The sequence below is a fragment of the Balaenoptera acutorostrata genome, chromosome 1, assembly GCF_949987535.1.
Source record: "Balaenoptera acutorostrata chromosome 1, mBalAcu1.1, whole genome shotgun sequence".
Taxonomy (NCBI): domain Eukaryota; kingdom Metazoa; phylum Chordata; class Mammalia; order Artiodactyla; family Balaenopteridae; genus Balaenoptera; species Balaenoptera acutorostrata.
In genome coordinates, this window is record NC_080064.1 from 177,907,461 (window position 1) to 177,914,082 (window position 6,622).

The window sequence follows — 6,622 nt, forward strand, 5'->3', positions numbered from 1 at the left end:
ACAATCTTTCTTCAAAGAAGTGTGGCAAAAATAGGGTCTGGCCCTATTTGATGAATATAAATGCAAAAATCCTCAACAAAATATTAGCAAACTGAATCCAGCAATACATAAGAAGGATCGTACAACATGATCAAGTTGGATTCATTCCAGAGTTGTAAGGATGGTTCAACATATGGAAATCAATCAATGTGATATACCACATTAACAAAAGAAAAGACAAAAACCATATGATTTTCTCAATAGGTACAGAAAAAGCATTTGATAAAATTCAACATCCATTCATGATAAAGACTCTCACCAAAGTGGGTATAGAGGGAACATATCTCAACAAAAGCCATGTATGAGAAACCCACAGCCAACATGATACTCAATGGTGAAAAGCTGAAAGCCTTCCTGCTAAATTCAGGAACATGACAAGGATGCCCACTCTCACCACTTCTATTTAACATAGTATTGGAAGTCTGGCCACAGCAATCAGACAAGACAAAAAAAAAAAAAAAAGGTATCCAAATTGGAAGGGAAGAGGTAAAACTGTCATTATTTGCAGATGACATGGTCCTCTATATAGAGAACCCTAAAGACTCCACACAAAAACCATTAGAACTAACAAATGAATTCAGCAAGGTAGCAGGATACAAGATTAATACACAGAAATCTGTTGTATTTTACACTAACAATGAAATATCAGAAAGAGAAAGTAAAAAAAAAACACTGTTTAAAATTGGGTTAAAAACAAACAAACCTAGGAATAAACTCAACCAAGGAGGTGAAAGACCTATATGTTGAGAACTTTAAAACTTTGATAAAGAAAATTGAAGATGATTCAAGAAATGGAAAGATTGTTATAAAGCAGAAACTAACACACCATTGTAAAGCAATTATACTCCAATAAAGATGTTAAAAAAAAAAAAGGAAATGGAAAGATATCCCATGCTCTTGAATTGGAAGAATTAATATTGTTAAAATGGCCATACTACCCAAAGCAATCTACAGATTTAATGTGATCGCTATTGAAATAACCATGACATTTTTCTCAGAAATAGAACAAATAATCCTAAAATTTATATGGAACCACAAAAGGCCCAAAATTACCAAAGCAATCCTGAGGAAAAAGAACAAAGCTGGAGGTATAACCCTCCCAAACATCAGACAATACTACAAAGCTACAGTAATCAAAACAGTGTGGTATTGGCACAAATCAGACATATAGATTGATGGAATGGAATAGAAAGCCCAGAAATAAATTTACTTACCTATGGTCAATTAATCTATGACAAAGGAGGCAAGAATACACAATGGAGAAAAGACAGTCTCTTCAGCACGTGTTGGGAAAGCTGGACCGCTCTATGTAAATCAATGAAATTAGAACACACCCTCACATCATATACAAAAATAAACTTGAAATAGTTCAAAGACCTAAATATAAGACATGACACCATAAAACTGCTAGAAGAGAACATAGGCAAAACATTCTCTGACATAAGTCGTGGCAATATTTTCTTAGCTCAGTTTCCCAAGGCAACAGCATTAAAAGCAAAAATTAAAAACTGGGACCTAATCAAACTTAAAAGCTTTTGCACAGCAAAGGAAACCATCAACAAAACTAAAAGACAACCTATGAAATGGGAGAAAATATTTGCAAATGATGTGACTGACAAGGGGTTAATATCCAGAATATACAAACAGGTCACACAACTCAATATCACAAAAACAAACAATCCAATCAAAAAATGGGAAGAAGACCTAAACAGACATTTCTCCAAAGAAGACATACAGATGGCCAACAGGCATATGAAAAGATGCTCAACATCGCTAATTATTAGAGAAATGCAAATCAAAACTACAATGAGGTATCACCTTACACTGGTCATTAAAAAGTCTACAATAATAAATGCTGGAGAGGATGTGGAGAAAAGGGAACCTTCCTACACTGTTGGTGGGAATGTAAATTGGTGCAACCGCTATGGATAACAGTGTGGAGGTTTCTTAGAAAACTAAAAATAGAGTTACGATATGATCCAGCAATCCCATTCCTGAGCATATACCCAGAAAAGATGAAAACTCTAATTTGGAAAGACACATGCACCCCAGTATTCATAGCAGCACTATTTACAATAACCAAGACATGGAAACAACCCAAGTGCCCATCAACAGACAATTGGTTTAAGAAGATGTGATATATATATATGTATATATATGTATATATATATGTATGTATGTGTGTGTATACACACACATACACACAATGGACTATTAGTCATAAAAAAGAATGAAATATTGCCATTTGCAGCAACGTGAATGGACCTTGAGAATATTACACTAAGTGAAGTTAGGCAGAGAAAGACAAATATTATATGATATCACTTATACATGGAATCCAAAAAAATAATACAAATGAATCTATATACAAAACAGAAACAGATTGCAGACATAGAAAACAAACTTATGGTCACCAAAGGGAAAAGAAGGTGGGGAGGGATAAATTAGAGTATGGGATTAACAGATACAAACTGCTGTACATAAAATAGATAAGCAACAAGGATTTACGTATAACACAGAGGACTATATTCCATATCTTGTAATAACCTATAATGGAAAACAATCTGAAAAAAATGTATATATATAACTGAATCACTTTGCTGTACACCTGAAACTAACACAGTATTGTAAGTCAACTATACTTCAATTAAAAAAAAAAAAAAGGCTCTGGCCTGGAAGTGGGTTTTTTTTGGTCATGTTTTTATTTAATTTAATGAATTTATTTATTGGGTCATGCTGGGCAGCTTGTGGGATCTTAGTTCCCCGACCAGGGATTGAACCTGCACCCTCAGCAGTGAAAGAGCAGAGTCCTAAACACTGTAAAGTGTTTTGAGCCCTGGGAGAAAGGTGCTCAGAATTCATGTGTTAAAATAGAGGACCACATCCATCAAATTCAAGGCTTTCCGAACACAGCTTTTCAACAGGAGGATAGCGGGTCTAGAGAAGGGAACTGACAGGTACCCTGAAACTCCAGGAACCTGGGGGAGAGGCAGGGTATTCCTCTCTGGCAAAGTGGCTTTATTTTTTGGAAGATGGCTGGCAATGCCCGTGAACTTTCATGAAGGGGTAGGACTGTGAGAAAACAACCACTAGGTCACAGCCAACATGTATTCAACTTCCTTAGAGCCTGAGGAGTTGAAAGGTTCAGAAAAATGCACACATGCATGTGCGTTTTCTTTATAGAAACCGGCAGGAGGAGGGGGAAGGGGATGAAAGATGAGGACTGGGAATGGCTGGAGGGAGATGGGACTGGAATGCATCTTTTTCTTACTAACTCTGTTACTTGATGACCATGTAAAGCCAGGGTAAGGAGTCTTGGTATTACGGTATTTGAGGACCTGAAATGGCTTTGCAAAAAGGCATTCAGCGCCAGTGAAGTGATACTCCTTATGTGATAATTATGTATATTTTTCTGGCATGAATGGGGCCTATTTCTTCAAGGCACTCTGACCACTTGTCTCCCAGCACTCCTAGCAGCACATATCCAGACCATAGAAGGGCAAAATAACCAACAAAAGCATGTGTGTTTTTCCAGAGCTAAAATCTTGCAAGCCAAGATAGAAATTCTTACAGTTACATCATTCTCAAAACTAACCCCCTTTAAGAAATATTCTCTTAATGGACTTGAGGACACGGTGGGGCAGGGGGAAGGTAGGCTGGGACGAAGTGAGAGAGTGGCATGGACATATATACACTACCAAATGTAAAATAGATAGCTAGTGGGAAGCAGCCGCATAGCACACGGAGATCAGCTCGGTGCTGTGTGACCACCTAGAGGGGTTGGATAGGGAAGGAGGGAGGGAGACACAAGAGGGAGGGGATATGGGGATATATGTATATGTATAGCTGATTCACTTTGTTATAAAGCAGAAACTAACACACCATTGTAAAGCAATTATACTCCAATAAAGGTGTTAAAAAACAAAAACAAAAACATTCTCTTGTTCTCTGTGGAGTTTCAGATTACGTTGGGGAGATATGTGATTTCATTTCAACCAATGCCATGCTTACTGCTTGCCAGGCACAGTGCTGGCTCTGGGAGACCCAGAGATGAAAGGTTTACCTGGTGTGAGCACAGGTTAAGAATTAACCTTGAACTCAAGGTCACAGGACCCTGGCTCCTTGAACCTGCACCATCCAACAGAAATATGAGAGCTGCAAATGGTAGCCACACATGTAATTAAAATTTTTCTAGTAGCCACATTAAAAAAATAGGTAAATTTAATGTATTTATTTTAATTAATCCAATATATTACAGTATTATCGTTTCAATACGTAATCAATTAAAAATTACTAATGGGACAGTTCACTTTTTTCTTTGGTACCAAATTTTCTAAATCCAATGTGTATTTTATTCTTTCAGCACATCTCAATCCGGAATAACCACGTTTCAGGCACTCAGTGGCCACATGTGGTTAGTGGCTACTTTACAGACAATCCTTTATCAAGAAATCCTGGGTGGAGAGAATTTATTTATTCAGAAAAGGCTCTCGTGACCCTACTGTCACGCGACATTCTGGAATTCAGGGAAAAAACGGAGAAATGAAACCGGTTGCAAAACTTGGCTTCCCAAACAGCCCGAGACTATTTTTATGAATCGATTGCTCCCCCTTCCTCTCGAAGGGGGCAGGACCTTGGAGCCAGGCTGGGCGCCTAAGCCAGGGCTGCCACGTGTCATCACAGCGCGGGCCTCAGTCCAGGCCACGCTGGCCATTCTCTGAGCCCCGGGAATAGTGTCGGAACGTGCACTCGCCGGCCGGGAACAGGAGAGTGGGAACCTGGCCACAGCGCCGCCCGCCGGCCTCGCGGCGTAACTGCAAGCGCAGCACCGCCTCCGCGCGCCCCGCCCGCCCCACGCGCCCCGCGCGCCCCGCCCGAGGTCGAGTTCCCAACGCGGGCCGCCCCTCTGCCTTTTGTAACTCAGTGCTGGGAGTCTGCAGGGCGTTGAAAACGAGCCGGTGGAGCCTCGCGCCTCCCTTTTGCCGGTGCTTGGGCCTCAGGTCCGGGTAGCGCTGGGTCGCAGAGGACCGCTTTTCTTTTCTTTTTCCTGCTCTTTGTTGCATTCCAGGATTTTCTCTTCCGGGTCAGTTCTAAAGCACAGTAAGGATGCTCATGATTTGCATTTCAGGAGTAACTTTTAACCCTGCCCGAAGTAACGTTTTCAGAAATCACTTTGCATTTTGGTGCGTGTTTACACAGAACGATTTTTAAAAAAAGCACGAGTGCACACGAGGCCCCAGCGAGGATCGAACTCGCGACCCCTGGTTTACAAGACCAGTGCTCTAACCACTGAGCTATGGAGCCTGCTTGCCACCTGCCCTTCTCTAGTTCAGGGACATTGGAAGCAACATTGCTTTCTGGCAGTCTGAAACTGACCCTGTGCATCCTCTATCAGTGACAATTATAGAGACAACATAGTAAGTAGAAAAAAGCCCAGTCTCAAAATTGTATGTTTATGATTACAAAATACTAAATCATACCTACGATAAGTTATGCATACAGATAAGTGCTGGAAGGGAAAATGCAAAAATGAAATAATGTTCTGATGATGTTATGAGTGGTACCTTTACGTCTTAAAAAATTCTCCAATCTAGTGTTTATATGACAAATTGTATCAAGTTTCGCACCTGTAGGGAAGTTATGGGGGGTGTCTTTGGTTCTTATAAATTAAATAAGTTATTGATTATGGATGAATTAATTGATTCAACACATTTATTGAGTAATTGCATACTATTAGACATCAGAGTGAATCAGTAAAGCTCTGTGCCTGCTCTTTTTTTTAATGATTGGGATCATGAAACGATGCCTTATTTCCTTTTGCTTAATTAACTCTTTACTGAAGGAATGAAATTATGCCCGCAGCATGATCCATCAGCGCAGGAAGGAGAGGATGATGGTCACGCGCTCCCAGTGGTCTGCAGGCTTCTCTCCCTTACCTTCTTCAGGTGTCTGCTCACATTCCGTTTCTCAACAAGACACCCCCCCCCCCCGCCCCCGCCCCTTTAAAGCTGCACTGTCCTCCTTATCCTGCCCTTTTGCCCCACGCTACTTAACTTTCTTTCCTTCTAGATAACGTGCTTATTATTATGTCTATTATTCTCTCCAGGTTAGGATGTTCCTTCTTAGAGGCCAAGGGTTTTTGTTTTATTCCCCGCTGTATTCCCAGCGTCTAGAATAGTGTCTAGCACACAGTAGGTGCTCAATAAATGCTGAATGAATGACGTCTACGATGATGTTCATTTTGTGAGCCAGGAGAAATCAGGGAGACGTTTTGGGAGGTGTCGTGTCATCATTTTCCTTTACTTCCACTTCCACAGCCTCTCCATACAAGTTGGAATTTTTAACACCCTTTAGTTTCCTTGGCCTATCAGATTTTCTTATTGTCCTGTTTCCCCGCCCTTTGCCCTGAGATTGACTGTCCTATTGCGAGGCTTTCCTCCTTCCTCTGCTCCAGGAGCCTCCAGGGGCTTCTCATTGTTCTCAGGATAAAGGGCAAACTCCTCGGTTAGTTTCATTTTTAGCATACAAACTTCTCCTTCCTCTCAAGCAAGCCTAGGAAACCCCTCCATTTCTCATTTTACGT

The 6,622-nt window shown here is 40.6% G+C and overlaps 1 non-coding gene across 1 annotated transcript; it reads right to left on the bottom strand.

Annotated features, from left to right (window-relative positions):
* Nucleotides 1-5,270: 5,270 nt before the first annotated feature.
* On the bottom strand, nt 5,271-5,343 carry TRNAT-UGU (transfer RNA threonine (anticodon UGU)). Its single transcript has one exon. It is a non-coding gene; the product is annotated as a tRNA-Thr (tRNA).
* Between the last annotated feature and the right edge of the window lie 1,279 nt (nt 5,344-6,622).